The sequence below is a fragment of the Triticum urartu genome, chromosome 2A (genome assembly GCF_056163025.1).
Source record: "Triticum urartu cultivar PI428250 chromosome 2A, HENAU_Tu73, whole genome shotgun sequence".
NCBI lineage: Eukaryota > Viridiplantae > Streptophyta > Magnoliopsida > Poales > Poaceae > Triticum > Triticum urartu.
In genome coordinates this window covers 604449425-604465732 of record NC_141874.1, presented here as the reverse complement: position 1 = coordinate 604465732, position 16308 = coordinate 604449425, and the positions used below count along the sequence as shown (strand labels likewise).

The following is a 16308-nucleotide window of genomic DNA, read 5'->3' as shown; positions in this document are numbered from 1 at the left end:
GCAGGCTTCACTGTAGCCACGCCCCGTCTCATCGCCGTTATGTTGGTGCATATTTTGAGGGCACAATCTGGGCCGTCTGCTGAGGGGGGGGGGCGGCTTCTTGGAGTCGGCCCTCTTGTGGCCGGCTTCGTGGAGCCGGCCCTCTCGGGGCTTTCTTCTTGGAGATTTTTAGACCTGGGCCGCACTCGCACAGCCGGCCTGAGGGGCGGTCGGCTGGAGGAAGGCGGCCCCGTATCTTGGGTGTTTGAAGGCTTGATCGGCCTATAATTTTTCTGAAGTGCCAGGGGGAGTCGGCTAGGCTACCCATGGTCATTTACTTTGTCAAATACAATGAGAACAGGATGATCCAAATGTTAGAGATGAACTACAGTTATGCGGGCACGGAGTCGTCGAATGCATCACTCGGAGCAAATACTGACCATAATGCATCAGCTGGGAGTGATGATTGGTTCCCCTAGAGCTTCATTGTTTCTTGCATCACACATAGCCTGGTGGTTGACAGATTGTTCTGCATCATGGTGAAGAACGGGGGCGTGTTAGAACAGAAAAACAGAAAAACTAAAAAAACCACAGGAAAAATGAACGCCTCAGGGAAGATAATGAAAAAACCGCTCCGATGCAAACCACATACCTTGTTAAGTACATTGCGTAGTTTGTCCCCATCGTGGTACCTTATGATATGCATGATGCACAACCCAGTTTCTTCCCTAAAAAATGGTGAACATTTGTATCGTGATTATGACTAGATAGATGATATTTGTGGAAAAAATATTAGGACTCTGAGTGCTCCAGTATACATGCACGGATGTGGGTAATACCTAGTAACTGAGGTCTGCATAAGGAGCGGGTATTTTGTAGTCCAGTTTTCCTTCGGGGTCGGCCAGCCAGCAAAAAAACAATTGAGGCACTTGAACAAAGTGTCGTGAAGCCGCGACGCTATCAGTTCATGTCGTTCCTTCTGACGTGCACTGCACCCCTGGACCGGCAGCAGGATCGATGATGTGGATGATCCTGGACAGCATGTCCCAAATGTATAAAGCCCACCCGTCCTGGAGTATTGCTAGGATATAGAACTGCGGGTACAAATGGTGAAAATTAATCAAAAACTAAGCTGGCAAAATCGGTGTGTGCAAAACTAAGAAACCGCACGGAGAAAACGTCTTCAGATTAGTCATACCAGTTGGCATGCCTCAATTGCATATGCGATGTTGGCTCCAATAAACTGGTTTTGAATCTCTATGAATCTTGATATACTTCCATTGTCAGCAATAGCAAGGGTCTGTCGCGATGGTGTGGTCGGTCAGTTTGTCATTGGTATGTGCTATGAGTGCATAAGGTACTGTGTTGGGGTATGCTTACCGAGAAGTCGCATTCTAATAGGTGAGAATGTGTTAGATGAGGTGTGCCCATGCTTGAGTCCGCGTCCAATTGTGACTGTCGGCGGATAAGAATAGAACCCAACTCATGGTCGATCATGCCGTTGCGAACAAGCTGCTGGATGATCTCGTGACCAGTGACTTTGACTAGACGAGGGATGGCATGCAATATCCAATTTCTCATAAGGTACATAAAATTCTATTAGTACATGGGACGACTTTAAGGCGAATAGGAAAAAGTGTTGAGTCTGAGGGGTAAGCAAATACTGACCGTGCTAGCTGGTTATCGGGCAGTGATGGCAAGTATGTCGAAAGTAATTCTCCTGTTTGAGTCTTCGGAGGTACTACAGGTTTCCCGGTGAACCATGGGTTGCTTGCGTAGCTCCTGGACGAAGTGTACTTGCGTTTAGGAGTAGGGCCTGTGGAAATGCCAAAACAGATTGATGTTTGGTTCTCTCGTGGACTGGAGCAGTATAGATCCTTGACTGCTTCAGCTATGCATGAGGCTTATCGTTGAACAGAGTTACAGATAGACTCGTTCCTGGCTTGTAGTTCGGTTGTGCCTTCTACTGGTGCTGCATCGGGCCGGAGAGTGCCTGGGGATGTAACAATAGCCGTACATTCTTTTTGGATCATTGCCTGGCGTGAAGAACCTGACAGGTGAAAATTCTTATGAGGGATATAGTTGTTGTGACACAGTTGGAGTAAGCGAAAAAACCTCTGTATGGGCTAGATGGTATATGACAAATATGAATTACCTTCACAGTCGGACATATCGAGCCAGACACCAGGTAGCTTGCGAGCCTTCGGTGTCTTGTAAGATGTTTCTCCAGTTGGAGTCAGTGAACCCAGAGGAGGTTTACGTTTGGTATTTGCAGATGCGCTGTGCTCGTCGGCCATCGCCGGGCGAGGTTTTAGTGGGCAATCAGGCAATCCCCTTGCGGCACAACAAGTGCAAGCTGAAGCGAGAGCGGACATGAGCTTGTCTGTGAATGAGACCATATCGTTCTGAATGTTTTGCCGTGCAGTAGTTAGGTGGAGGATCGCACGTGCATTCTGCTCTCGTAGGAGGACGGCGAGTTGCTGTGATGACGGAAGAAAATGCAGACACAAGGAGGGAGAAAATAATATATTTACAGAAGAGTGCGCAGGGTATGTAAACGAAGAGAGCTCGGACTATCAAGAAGAATACTCTTTACCATCAACGGATAACGATTTGCAATGTAGTTGGAGTAGTCCAATGCTGATGGCTGTCTAGGTGGTAGAGCGTGGGAGGCAGCCCCTGTGGCAATGGTCGGTGAGTTGTCCGTACTAGCATTGGGTAAACGCGAGCATGTGGCTGGGTGAGAATGATTGTCCCAGTAGCGCCGCGATGCAGTTACGTCCCTCTTTTGTTTGTTAGCTTCTAAACTCCTAGAGTACCACACGGTTGACGGGTCCCTAAGCTGTGTCACCACGATAATCAAAAACAAGAAGAAAAAATGTTAGGTACATGGCTGTCATGGGAATGATTGGTCCGTACGCGAGACCGGCAGAGGGGGGCATGAACATATACCATTGACGACGCGAATGACGGCTCGGCTACTCCAACATCAGAGGCCTTGGTTGTCATTTTCCGCAAAACAATCCTGGTCGAACTCTTTCAACCTCGGGAGCACATCATGCTTCATGTTGAATAGACCAAGATCAAGATTATCAACAAAGAAAACCTGCAATTGAATGGGGGAAAAGTAGTGAGCATTGCAGGAACATGATACTTTTGATTAGTGCGCCGAGCAGAAAAACAAAATGAAAATCATGATCCTGACCTACAGGAACAAATGGAAACCTGTTGTTGGATTAATGGGCCATGGGTAGCCTGATCCGAGTTCCAAAACCTTTCAAGACATCGGGCCGGCTGCGCCCCTCAAGACGTCAAGATGAAGCGCCGTCTTCTGGTGGACGGCTGGCTGAACGGCCGACTGCCAGAAGACGGCCATGGTTAGGAAGGCAGCTCCAAGACGGGCCAACTCCTGGCAGACGGCTTCCAGAGAGGCCGGCTCCCAGCAGTCGGCCCATGGTGCCCTCAAAGTCTGCACCCCCATTAAGAAGACAGGACGGGCAATGGCTGCAGAGTAGCCCACCCCCCCGTGCCCAAGGCCAGGCGTGGCCACAGTGCTCCGTACAGGCGAAGATCTCAGCCTGGCGCAGCACTGTTGTCACTCCGCCCCTGGCATCATTCCTGACAGGCGAAGCCTTGTTCCCATGACCGCTTGTCGGTACGGCCCGAGAATGATGGGCCCTGCCGGTCAGCGAGATCCCGGAAGACGGCGGGTGCCTCACCAGTCGGACCCGGGGGAGGCCGGCTCCGAGCAGTCGGCCCGTTCCTTCCTCAAGGCCCCACGCATCATTAACCAGATAAGACACGGGGTGGCTATAGTGATCTCCCACCAGGCGGCGGGACTGTAGCCACGCACCCCTGACCAAGCAAGCGTCATTAGCATCACGACAACAATAACCCGCAGCCGGCAGACCCGTGAGCGGCTGAGACGGCCCGTCGGCTCCGTACCAGACCAGCCAGCGGGGCCCACCAGACGGCGGACCCCAGCAGTCGGCGAAGAAGCCGGTGACCAAAGAGACCGACAGCAGGGTCCCACACCCGGCCAGATTACCATTGTACCCCTGGGGGTTAGGTCTATATAAACCCCCCAGGGCACCCATGCAAAGGGTTGAAACCTGATAGAATTAGACTCACACCTAGGGGGAGAGGAGAGCAAGCCTTGCCTTCTTCTACCTCTAGCATATAGTTCGAGGAGCATCATTGTACTCACTAGTGCCTTAGTGATCATGTGGAGACCCCGCAGAGCAGGACTAGGGGTGTTATCTCCTAGGAGAGCCCTGAACCTAGGTAAAGTACGTCGGCGTTCGTGTCTACGCCTTATCCCGCTTCCAGGCACTGGCGACGTTCTACTCGCTCCCACCATGATAACCCATCCATTGACATATGTCGCACCCAACCCCCGACATTTGGCGCCCACCGTGGGGCGAGGTGCACCGTCTCGCAGAGACCTGTTCTGGATGGGAACCATGTTCCTTCCTCGCGAGCGCAGCCAGCCCGGCACGCCAGACGGCGTCTGTGCCGATGCGCTACATGGCGCAGAGGCTGCCTGCGCGACGAGCTGCCTCGCCGATCTTGTTGGTGAGATTCGCCTCTCCGACGAGCCTGCGTCTGATGCGGGCACCGATGGCCCCGAGAGCCGCCTTGTGAGCCTCCTCGATCAGCTCCACGTCGCCAGCGAGTCTGCTGCTGACTTGGAGTCGGTTGGCTCTACCGACCCGATGTTGGTCGACTCCGACACGGCATCGCTTGACGCGTTCCCATCCAACGTGGTGGTCTACGATGAGCCGCTTCCTTGCGCGGACAGCGGCGGCAACATCGTCACGGAGGTGCTCGTCATCGGCCACGGCGAGCACTCTAGCGGAGCTGGCCAGCATCCGTTGCAGGCGGCGATGCAAGACCTATCTGCGCCTATCCCGGAAGACACCGACGCTGAGACGCTGGAAGCACGCCGCGTCCTGCTCGTCGAGAGTGCCAACCGGCTGGCCAGCATGAGACGCCTTTCGGAGGCCTACCAGCGGGAGATGGACCATGCAGTCGGCGGCACGCCGGCTCCTGGTGGGCCTAGCCGCATTGGCCTGCTCCGGCAGCGTGGCGCGACCATCGCCAGCATGTTCGGGACAGATCGCCCCGTATACGCCACGCCTGCTGGGAACATACAAGCTGCCCAGGCGACAATAGATGAGCTAGACAAGCTCGAGGGCGACGGGCATCGCCACATGACGGAGCGAGTCCAACAGCTCCTCGACGCGGCTGCTGAGCAGTAAGATGCCGGGTGCCGCACCGAAGCGTCCGGTCGGTGAAACGACGACCCACCTCCTCACCGAGATCAAGGCGCGACATCCCGGACGCCGACTGGTGACGTCCACGATAGAAGAGACAAGGAGCCGGCTGCCAGCCGCAGCCGGACTCACATCACCATCGAGCGCGACCAAGACGGCCACCCTAGAGCAGTGCGACGGCAAGACGGATGTCCGCCTCCTCCTCCCCGCAGGGAGAGGCGCATTTCTCCGCCGCCTGTTGACCACCCGTCACTCGGCGACCGCCTTGGCCGCCGAGAAGGAATCGGAGAAAATGATGCCCGCCATCGGATCGATTGCCTCAATCGATCCCTGGCGCTAGAAGAAGAAGATGAGCTGGGTCCGCCTTGTTTTGGCCCCCGCATCTGAGGAGCCCTTCCCCAAAGGGTTCACTCTCCCGAGAGATATGCCTAAGTACACCGGCTTCGTGAAGCTGGAGGACTGGCTAGTTCACTATTCCATAGCCGTCAGCATCGCCAACGGCAACAAGCGCGTTGCCGTGAAGTACGTTCTGCTCATGCTCCAGGGCACGACCCAGACATGGCTGAATAGCCTGAAGCCCCACATCGTCAACAGCTGGGTTGATTTTACTGAAGCATTCATCTGCAACTTCACCAGCACATACAAGCGGCCGCCCAAGCCTCGCTAGCTTTCCTTGTGCGTCCAGGGCCCCAACGAGTCGACTCGCGACTATCTCACACGCTGGGCCGAGTTGCGCAACTCTTGTGAGGGCGTGCACGAGATTCAGAGAAGATTCAAATATTGTTCATAGATAGACTTGATCATAAACCTACAATTCATCGATCTCAACAAACACACCGCAAAAAGAAAATTACATCGAATAGATCTCCACAAGAGAGGCGAGAACATTGTATTGAGATCCAAAAAGAGAGAAGAAGCCATCTAGGTACTAACTATGGACCCGTAGGTCTGAGGTAAACTACTCAAACTTCATCGGAGGGGCTACGGTGTTGATGTAGAAGCCCTCCGTGATCGATGCCCCCTCCGGCGGAGCTCCAGAAAAGGCCCCAAGATGGGATCTCGTGGATACAGAAAGTTGCGGCAGTGGAATTAGGGTTTTGGCTCCGTATCTGATCATTTGGGGGTACGTAGGTATATATAGGAGGAAGGAGTACGTCGGTGGAGCAATACGGGGCCCACGAGGATGGAGGGCGCGCCTGGGGTGGGGGTAGGCGCGCCCCCTACCTCGTGGCCTCCTCTTTTGTTTCTTGACATAGGGTCCAAGTATCCCGGGTCTTGTTCGTTTAGAAATTCACGTTCCCGAAGGTTTCATTCCGTTTGGTCTCCGTTTGATATTCCTTTTCTTCGAAACCCTAAAACAGGTAAAAAAACAGCAATTCTGGGCTGGGCCTCCGGTTAATAGGTTAGTCTTGAAAATAATATAAAAGTGGATAATAAAGGCCAATAATGTCCAAGACAGTAGATAATATAGCATGGAGCAATCAAAATTATAGATACGTTGGAGACGTATCAAGCATCCCCAAGCTTAATTCCAGCTTGTCCTCGAGTAGGTAAATGATAAAAACAGAATTTTTGATGCGGAGTGCTACTTGGCATAATTTTAATGTAATTTTTCTTAATTGTGGTATGAATATTCAGATCCGAAAGATTCAAGACAAAAGTTCATATTGACATAAAAATAATAATACTTCAAGCATACTAACTAAGCAATTATGTCTTCTCAAAATAACATGGCCAAAGAAAGTTCATCCCTACAAAATCATATGGTTTAGTCATGTTTCATTTTCGTCACACAAGAATGCTCTCATCATGCACAACCCCGATGACAAGCCAAGCAATTGTTTCATACTTTAGTAATGTCAAACCTATAAACTTTCACGCAATATATGAGCGCGAGACATGGACATAGCACTATGGGTGGAATAGAATATAATGAGGGGGGTTATGTGGAGAAGACAAAAAAAGGAGAAAGTCTCACATCAACGAGGCTAATCAATGGGCTATGGAGATGCCCACCGATTGATGTTAATGCAAGGAGTAAGGATTGCCATCAACGGATGCACTAGAGCTATAAATGTATGAAAGCTCAACAAAAGAAACTAGTGGATTGTGCATCCAACTTGCTTGCCCACGAAGACCTAGGGCACTTGAGAAGGCCCATTGTTGGAATATACAAGCCAAGTTCTATAATGAAAAATTCCCACTAGTATATGAAAGTGACAAAACAAGAGACTCTCTAACATGAAGATTAAGGTGCTACTTTGAAGCACAAGTGTGGCAAAGGATAGTAACATTGTCCCTTCTCTCTTTTTCTCTCATTTTTTGGGCCTTCTCTCTTTTTTATGGCCTTTCGCTTTTTTATAATTCCTCACTTGGGACAATGTTCTAGAAAATGATGATCATCACACTTCTATTTATTTACAACTCAATGATTACAACTCGATACTAGAACAAAAGATGACTCTATATGAATGCCTCCGGCGGTGTACCGGGATATGCAATGGACCAAAAGTGACATGTATGAAAGAATTATGAACGGTGGCTTTGCCACAAATACTATGTCAACTACATGATCATGCTAAGCAATATGACAATAATGAATGTGTCATGATGAACGGAATGATGGAAAGTTGCATGGCAATATATCTCGGAATGGCTACGGAAATGCCATAATAGGTATGGTGGCTGTTTTGAGGAAGATATAAGGAGGTTTATGTGTGAAAGAGCATATCATATCACGGGGTTTGGATGCACCGGCGAAGTTTGCGCCAACTCTCAATGTGAGAAAGGGCAATGCACGGTACCGAAGAGGCTAGCAAGGATGGAAGGGTGAGAGTGCGTATAATCCATGGACTCAACATTAGTCATAATGAACTCACATACTTATTGCAAAAATCTACAAGTCATCAAAAACCTCGGCACTACGCGCATGCTCCTAGGGGGATAGATTGGTAGGAAAAGACCATCGCTCGTCCCCGACCGCCACTCATAAGGAAGAAAATCAAATAACACCTCATGTTTCAAAGTTGTTGCATACCGTTTACCATATGTGCATGCTACGGGACTTGCAAACTTCAACACAAGTATTTCTCAATTTCACAACTACTCAACTAGCACGACTTTGATATTATTACCTCCATATCTCAAAACAATCATCAAACATCAAACTTCTCTTAGTATTCAAAACACTCTTAAGAAAATTTTACTAACTTTGAATACCTAGCATATTAGGATTTTAAGAAAATTACCATGCTATTAAGACTCTCAAAATAATCTAAGTGAAGCATGAGAGAACAATAGTTTCTATAAAACAAATCCACCACCGTGCTCTAAAATATATAAGTGAAGTACTAGAGCAAAAATTATATTACTCAAAATATATAAGCGAAGCACATAGAGTATTCTAACAAATTCCAAATCATGTATGGATCTCTCAAAAGGTGTGTACATCAAGTATGATTGTGTTAAACTAACAAGCAAAGACTCAAATCATACAAGAAGCTCCAAGTAAAACACATATCTTGTGGCGAATAAAAATATAGCTCCTAGTAAAGTCACCGATAGAAGTAGACGAAAGAGGGGATGCCTTCCGGGGCATCCCCAAGCTTTGGCTTTTAGGTGTCCTTATATTAGCTTGGGGGTTCCATGGGAATCCCCAAGATTAGGCTCTTGCCACTCCTTGTTCCATAATCCATCAAATATTTACCCAAATCTTGAAAACTTCACAACACAAAACTTAAAGCAGAAAATCTCGTGAGCTCCGTTAGCGAAAGAAAATAAAAGACCACTTAAAGGTACTGTAATGAACTCATTATTTATTTATATTGGTGTTATACCTACTGTATTCCAACTTCTCTATGGTTTATAAACTATTTTACTAGTCATAGATTCATCAAAATAAGCAAACAACACACGAAAAACAGAATCTGTCAAAAACAGAACAGTCTGTAGTAATCTGTAGATAGCGCAAGATCTGGAACCCCAAAAATTCTAAAATAAATATCTGGACGTGTGGAATTTATCTATTAATCATCTTCAAAACGAATTAACTAAATATCACTTTCCAAATAAAAATGACAGCAGTTCTCGTGAGCGCTAAAGTTTCTGTTTTTTACAGCAGGTTCAACAAGACTTTCCCCAAGTCTTCCCAATGGTTCTACTTGGCACAAACACTAATTAAACACAAAATACAAAACCAAAACTGAGGCTAGATAAATTATTTATTACTAAACAGGAGCAAAAAGCAAGGAATAAAAATAAAATTGGGTTGCCTCCCAACAAGCGCTATCGTTTAACGCCCCTAGCTAGGCATAACAAGCAAGAATAGATCTAGGTATTGCCATCTTTGGTAGGCAATCCATAAGTGGCTCTCATAATAGATTCATACGGTAATTTAATTTTTTTTCTAGGAAAGTGTTCCATGCATTTTATTAATGGAAATTGGAATCTAATATTTCCTTCCTTCATATCAATAATTGCACCAATCGCTCTAAGGAAAGGTCTACGAAGAATAATAGCACATGAAGGATTGCAATCTATGTCAAGAACAATAAAATCTATGGGCACATAATTCCTATTTGCAACAATAATAACATCATTAATTCTTCCCATAGGGTTTTTAATAGTGGAATCCGCATGGTGCAAATTTAGAGAGCAATCATCAAAATCACGGAAACCTAACAAATCACACAAAGTCTTTGGAATCGTGGAAACACTAGCACCCAAATCACATAAAGCATAGCAATCATGATCTTTAATTTTAATTTTAATAGTAGGTTTCCACTCATCATAAAGTTTTCTAGGGATAGAAACTTCCAATTCAAGTTTTTCTTCATAAGATTGCATCAAGGCATCAACGATATGTTTAGTAAATGCTTTATTTTGACTATAAGCGTGAGGAGAATTTAGCACACATTGCAACAAGGAAATACAATCAATCAAAGAGAAATTTTCATAGTTAAATTCCTTGAAATCCATAATAGTGGGCTTAGCAACATCTAGGATTTTAATTTCTTCAATCCCACTTTTATCAAATTTAGCATCAAGATCAACAAATTCCGAATTCTTGGAACGCCTTCTAGGTAAAGGTGGATCATATTCAGTCCCATCATTATCAAGATTCATATTGCAAAACAAAGATTTAATAGGGGACACATCAATAACTTTTAGATCTTCATCTTTATTTTCACAGGAACTAGAAGAACACGCTCTTATAAAGGCATCTTTCTTAGCACGCATCCTAGCGGTTCTTTCTCTGCACTCATTGATACGTCTCCAACGTATCTACTTTTCCAAACACTTTTGCCATTGTTTTGGACTCTAACTTGCATGATTTGAATGGAACTAACCCGGACTGACGCTGTTTTCAGCAGAATTACCATGGTGTTATTTATGTGCAGGAGCAAACGTTCTCGGAATGACCTGAAACTGCACGGAGACACTTTTCAGAAAATAAGAAAAATACCTGCCAAAGATGAAGGCCAAGGGGGCCACCACCTTGCCACGAGGGTGTGGGGCGCGCCCCCCTACCTTGTGGGCCCCCTGTTGCCTCTCCGACTCCAACTCCACCTCCATATATTGAGTTTCGGGGAGAAAAAAATCAGAGAGAAGAAATCATCGCGTTTTACGATACGGAGCCACCGCCAAGCCCTAAAACCTCTCAGGAGGGCTGATCTGGAGTCCGTTCGGGGCTCCGAAGAGGGGAATCCGTCGCCATCGTCATTGTCAGTGTCAAAACCGACGGATCTCCGGTAGGGGGTCCCAAACTTTGCGTCTAGGCCGGATGGTAACAGGAGACAAGGGACACGAAGTTTTACCCAGGTTCGGGCCCTCTTGATGGAGGTAAAACCCTACGTCCTGCTTGATTGATATTGATGATATGGGTGTTACAAGAGTAGATCTACCACCAGATCAGAGAGGCTAAACCCTAGAAGCTAGCATATGGTATGATTGTATGTTGTGATTGTTGTCCTACGGACTAAAACCCTTCGGTTTATATAGACACCGGAGAGGGTTAGGGTTACACAAGGTCGGTTACAAAGGAGGAGATATCCATATACGCATTGCCTAGGTTGCCATCCACGCCAAGTAGAGTCCCATCCGGACACGAGACGAAGTCTTCAATCTTCTATCTTCATAGTCTAACAGTCCGGCCAATGGAGATAGTCCGGCTATCCGGAGACCCCCTAATCCAAGACTCGCACAGTAGCCCCTGAACCAGGCTTCAATGACGATGAGTCCGGCGCGCGGTTGTATTCAGCATTGCAAGGCAGGTTCCTTCTCCGAATACATCACAGAAGAATTTGAATACGAGGATAGTGTCCGACCTTGCAAAATAAGTTCCACATTTCACCGTAGAGAGAATAATGTCTTCGCAGATCTAATCCGCCAGCTTGTTTTGGTAACATGACGTCATGTCATGGCCCGATGATTATTCGAACCGTTTCATTTAACCAGCCCCGCACATAACGCGAGGCAGTTTCTTGACACGTCTTGCCGAAGCGGAGATCGTGTTCCCCTAATTATGGGATTCTCATTAATGTGGTTCGTGGGTAACCCAACCGTGTCTAGGACTCCTAGATTATAGGTAAGTCCTAAACGGCTACGGAGGGGACGCTTGATATTCACCCTCTTTATAAGGGGACGAGGTTTTCGCTTTTTCCCTCCCGTGCTCAACCAAACCCTTCCCCCGCCTCAAGTTCTAACACCCAAAGCTCAGGTTAGGTGCTCCGGACCTTCAACCATGTCCGGATCCAGCCTTCAAGGCCGATGGACGCCCTCTTCCGTTACGGAGGAGGACATTAAGAAGTTGAGGGAGGCCAGATATCTGACCGCCGAGGTTTTGCATCGGCTGCTTGCTAGAGGGCAGGTTGTCCCTACTCCCGAACCCAACGAGAATGTTGTGTTCGTCTCCCACTTCCTCCGAGGTCTAGGCCTCACTCTAGAACCTTTCGTCAGGGGCTTGATGTTCTATTACGGGTTAGATTTCCACGATCTAGCCCCGGACTCCTTTCTCCACATTACGACATTTATTGTCGTGTGTGAGGCCTTTCTCCGTGTTACCCCTCACTTTGGCCTGTGGCTCAAGACCTTTGAAGTAAGGCCGAAGATGATCGAGGGGAACAAGCAGCGTGCGGAGGTGCATCAATAGGCAAGATGGCAGGAGCTCCATGGCCGAGAGGTTCGTTTCCAGAGGTTCCCGAATTATGGCAACGGGAGTGGTTTTACGTCACGGCTCCCAGAAGTACCAAGTGGGCGGCTGCCCCCGCTTTCCGCTCGGGCCCCCCACCAGAACTGATGTCATGGATTAGCAGGGGTCTGAGCTGGGGTCCAGCCAAGGACATGCCTATACTGCAAAGCCGCATCCGAGATCTCTTCGAGGGAGATTTCAATTTGGTTGCGGTGATACAAGTTATGCTGGTTTGCCAAGTCCATCCTTGCAAACGCCGGCCCCTGCATTTGTGGGAGTTCAACCCAGAGGGGCCACGTGCCATTCAAAGTTTCCTCGGCCTGACGCAGAGGAGATGTACAAGTCATTCTTCGGACCCCAAGTGGAATGTTCGGATATCACCGAGGACACTGGCCTGAGCAGTAACCACGCCGTCGAACAAGTAAGAAATCTCCCTAGTCGAACACGCTATCTTTTATTCGAAGTTATTTCTGAGAGTCCGCTTTTTGACCAGGACTGGCTAACAAAGGCGAAGATGATCCGGTGCTTGGCTCCCCTCCCCGAGGGTTTGGAAAATCCGGTATTGGAGAAGATGCTCGAGGTCGCACCTTGTCCGGAGCCCTTGAAGGAAGATACCGAGGGAGATAATATGGGCGGACGCGGGCCCCCATTGCTATCCGCTCCAGCCAAGGGAGCGAGCATCTCCACGAAGGAGGATGATCGGGGGAGGAAACGGACTGCTTCCGAGGATCCGGAAGCCGAAGCCTCCAAACGGGAGAAGAGGTCTCCCACTGAGGGTCCTGCCTTGGGGGGAGCTTTTGCCGCGCAGAGTCTGCGGGGGGATCAGCCCTCCAACGAGTCGTAAGTGATCCAAAATATTTTAGTAGTAATGGTATGTTATCTTTTTCCTCTGAGAAAATAACCACCGCATCTATCTTGCAGTTCGGGCCTCAGCCCCTCTCAAATGAGCTCGTCTTCGGGGGATCTTCTTCCAGAGATGATGGAGAGCGAAACGCCTCCCCCGGACTCCTCCACTCCAGAAGCGGGCGACCCTGAAGTGTCGTCGTGGAGGCCAGAAGATAATCCCATAGACCCCCAAGGTCCCCAGTGTCCGGCTCCCGAAGAGAGCATACGAAAGAGTCCGGCACCGTTTGGTGTGCGGTCGGGCATTCTGAGGGAGTTGATGGGGCGAGCGGCCATCTCAGAAGAGCACCGCACGCTGATGGGTACGGTGATGGAAAGAATCTCGTCCGCTGAAAGCGGATTACATGAAGCCTTCACGAGTCTATTGACAGGCTTTGAGGTATGTGAGATAATATGTGATAGTACTGCACATGTTATAGTAGCCCCTGAGACTCTGGTTGTCATCGAGAACGGCGGCGAACAGAGGATCAAATACCCAGGTAATAACCAATCTGCCTTTATGTGCAGGTGGTGGGAGCTCCGGTGGCTAGCCGGACTAGGGAGTTTGCCCAATTAAAACGGCAACTGGATGCGGCAGACGCCGACATCGAGCTTGTTAACCAGAGGCTTGATGAGGCACAGGGTAAGTGTTATTATCCGATGAACGCCACATAGTAAGAGCAGCATAATGCCAGTATCTTTAATATGTTGTGACTGCAGATGGAGCTGCCACCGTGGAAGCCTTGCGGGCAGAACTTGCCCGAGCCAAGGAACAAGCGAGGAGTAGTAATGCGGCTGCTTTGAAGGCGGCCGAAGATTTGAAAGCCGAGAAGGCCGCACATTGTGAGAGCCAAGAGAAGACGGCCAAGATGGCCGTAAAATTGAAAGACACTGCCGACCGTTGCCGGGTCCTTGAGAAAGAGAACCAAGCGAAGGCAACAGATCTTGAGAAGGCTGCGGTGGCAGACAAAGACACCCGTTCTGCTATGAGAGCGAAGAAGGAGGAGATGCGGGAAGCCGGGGATATTGCGGCTGGAAAACCCTTCATGTTACGGAGGAAGTTCGGGGATCCACGGTATGCCCCTCTGGATCGGCTGTGGAGCTCAACAGATGCGTATAAGGATTTGGCGGCGAGCGCTGCCGATGCGGCCAAGTACTTCCAAGGTCAGACAGATCGTGAAGTGGACAAGCTGTTCTGGACGCAATTCCATGTTCCAGAGCGTCTGCTTTCATTGACTGACCAGCTAGCCGAATGGGTCGAACTGAATAGGTTGTCCAGACTCGCCATGAGGTCTGTTGTGGATCAACTATGGCCTGAAGGGCCTAAGCCGAACAGCTATTTCGGCTTAGTGCAGCAGCTCCTTGATGCGGTGCCGCGCATTAACGCGATGAAGAGGTCAGCGTGCATAGAAGGCCCGCAGATGGCCCTTGCCCGTGTTAAAGCATACTGGGCGGAGATGGACGCTACCACTGTTGCGGCGCAGGGTTCGGCCATAGGCCGTGTGGCTGCCGAACACTATTTCGAGGAAGTTCTCGCGGGTGCTCGTTTGATAGAGGCCTAGTGCTCGAAAAATATTATGTTTGAGTGATATGTATTCTCATTGTAAACATAATGCTTTTATGAAGTTTTGATAAGGCTGTGTTTATACTTTTGCCTGTAAGTAGTATGATGCCTCCTGTGCGGCCGTTTATGTATACATGTGTATAACCTGAAAGATTGCAGCCGTCGGCTTCAACCCCCACGCATATAATGCGGAGGTGCTCGCAAAAAATGTGTGTTCACACTTAACCCAACGTCTTGGTCCTGATAAGGAGGTGATAGCGCAGCGAGCGAGGCAACCGGACTATAATGCTTGAACACTTTCACTTAGCCATAGGAGTTTGACAGTGGGGCTACTAGATAGCCCCTGGTGGCTCCGCACTCTCCCGATCGCGGGGTGCGTATATGCCTGGCCGGAAAGCGGCCCTTCATTAAGGAGGAGGAATTCTAACATTCCGATTGGTCATTGAGTGGTTGAACAGTCTCACGCTATATCATGATAGTCAGTTTTCGGCTTTCTCTACTGAGGCGCTCGTCCGGATGAACTAGGGCACAATCGCAGTAGTTCTCCTGGTGCTACCTTAGCCGGTAAAGTGGAACATAAGGCACCAAAACACAGGAGCCGGGAAACCCAACATTTGACCAAAGACAATGATTCGGAGCTGATGCATATAAGGCCGAACTCGCGACGCCGAACACTCCCTAAGGTATTCGGTCTTTATGGTATAAACCGGGCTGAAATAGTGCCGCTTGTAAGAAGCCCCTTGTGTCCAGGTACGTGCATTCTTCTGACGTGGCCACATGCCAAGACGTCAGCATCCTTCTCAATTTTGCTGAGAAGTCGGTGGATATGTATCAACAAGAGACAGTAAAAAAGGTTTACGCAGGGTCTTAATCTAAAAAGAATCCTTGGAGCAGGTCCCTGCTGCACGTCTGCGCCTGTGTCTCCGTTGTGCCGTATCCTGGACGGGTGGAGCATGATGATCATCTGTAAAAGGGAGGAGCTGAGGTGAAGAAAGCTGTCGTGTGAAAAGATAGTTCTTTAAAGAAATTATTTATAATTCTAGGTAAGTAAGAATCGCCGCTTGTCTGCGCTCATGGAGCCCCTTGTATTTGCAATAGGGGTGTGATTATTGATCCGGTATAAATTGCATATGGCTGCGCCGGACTCGTCTAGCCGTGTCCGAGGTCGTGACGACCTGCTAAATGCTTTAGCTGGTGGGGCAATTTATAGTGTGCGGCTGCCAGGGCAGTCACACGCTCTTCGGCGCGCAGAGATCGCTTAATACTTCCGTTCACTGTAATGATGCCACGTGGACCGGGCATCTTGAGTGTGAGGGAAGCGTAGTGTGGTATTGCATTAAAGCGAGCAAAAGCTTCGCGTCCGAGTAGTGCTTGATAGCCACTTTGGAATGGAGCGATGTGGAAGGTTAGATGTTCGC

The 16308-nt window shown here is 48.8% G+C and overlaps 1 pseudogene; it reads right to left on the bottom strand.

Moving 5' to 3' along the window:
• Window positions 1–944: 944 nt before the first annotated feature.
• Window positions 945–16308, bottom strand: part of LOC147986179 (uncharacterized) — a 50285-nt pseudogene continuing 34921 nt past the window's right edge.